The sequence below is a fragment of the Merops nubicus genome, unplaced genomic scaffold, assembly GCF_000691845.1.
Source record: "Merops nubicus isolate BGI_N331 unplaced genomic scaffold, ASM69184v1 scaffold8831, whole genome shotgun sequence".
Classification (NCBI taxonomy): domain Eukaryota; kingdom Metazoa; phylum Chordata; class Aves; order Coraciiformes; family Meropidae; genus Merops; species Merops nubicus.
This window is the reverse complement of record NW_008588983.1, coordinates 108,421-109,415: the sequence shown is the minus strand read 5'-3', so window position 1 is coordinate 109,415 and position 995 is coordinate 108,421. Positions and strand designations below refer to the sequence as shown.

The 995-nt window shown below is 44.6% G+C and overlaps 1 pseudogene; it reads right to left on the bottom strand.

Moving 5' to 3' along the window:
• Nucleotides 1-146: 146 nt before the first annotated feature.
• On the bottom strand, nucleotides 147-365 carry LOC103781711 (annotated as a pseudogene).
• Nucleotides 366-995: the final 630 nt, after the last annotated feature.

Below are 995 nucleotides of genomic sequence, written 5' to 3'. Positions count from 1 at the left end.
AGTATTCTATGATTCTATGATTCTATAGCTGCAGCTGGATTTTGGTAGTAAGGGATTTGCGCAGAGCAAAAATCACCCAAAATGGCCCATTTTAACAACTCTGCCAACACAGAATGCTGCTGCAAGGGGATGAGGGAAGTCCTTACCTTCGAGCTACACTTGTAGAGGGGGTGGCTGATAGAGTCGACATAGTGATGCCTCATACAGCGGCTGGGGTCAGTGTCGATCATGAAGGAACTTTCTGTTTTACTGTCTGCGTCTCCCATCATTGCCAGGAGCGAGAGCATGGAAATCGAAGCCGCAAGTACATGATTTCCCATTGTCGAGGAACTTCTCGCTGATAACAGCAGAGGGAGGTAGAGCATTAAAAAACCACCAAATACTGGCAGCCAGTGCCTTTCCAGGATGGTGAAAAGTCTGGTTTAAGTCTCTTCGCTGTCATTCTTCTTCTCGAGTTAGAGTTTGCTGAGATTGTAATCCATCAAAGAATCTCCTGCATAGCTGGAATAAAAACAGCATAAATCACAATCCTCACCAAAAATACCTCTGGGAAAAAACAGACATAAATAATATTAAGGCACACAGGATTTTTGCTAGCCCAAATATACACTCTGAGTGAGTATATCACTCCTCCCGTAGGTATGTGGCATTAGGAAGGAGATGTCAAGGCCTTGTTACTTTAAGTATTGCTCTATCGTGTTACCGGGGAGAACCTTTTGACTTTCAACATCACAAGTGGTACAATGTCAATCTTTTCCAGTTCGTGTTCCCAATAGATTCTCCTTAAAACTAGTAATTAGTAACACATCAGAGATTTCTGCAAATTGGAGGGACTGTGTATCCATTCAGAGTGTCAAGGCAGGGCAAAACTAGGCCACCTCCTGCATTTCAGATGGGAATTTCTGGCTTTAGTGGCATAGGGAAAAGCTGGAGGTGGGTTGGCCCCCAGCTCTAGGGGTTGCACATTGGTTTCCTGCAACTGCTGTGTTGCAGGG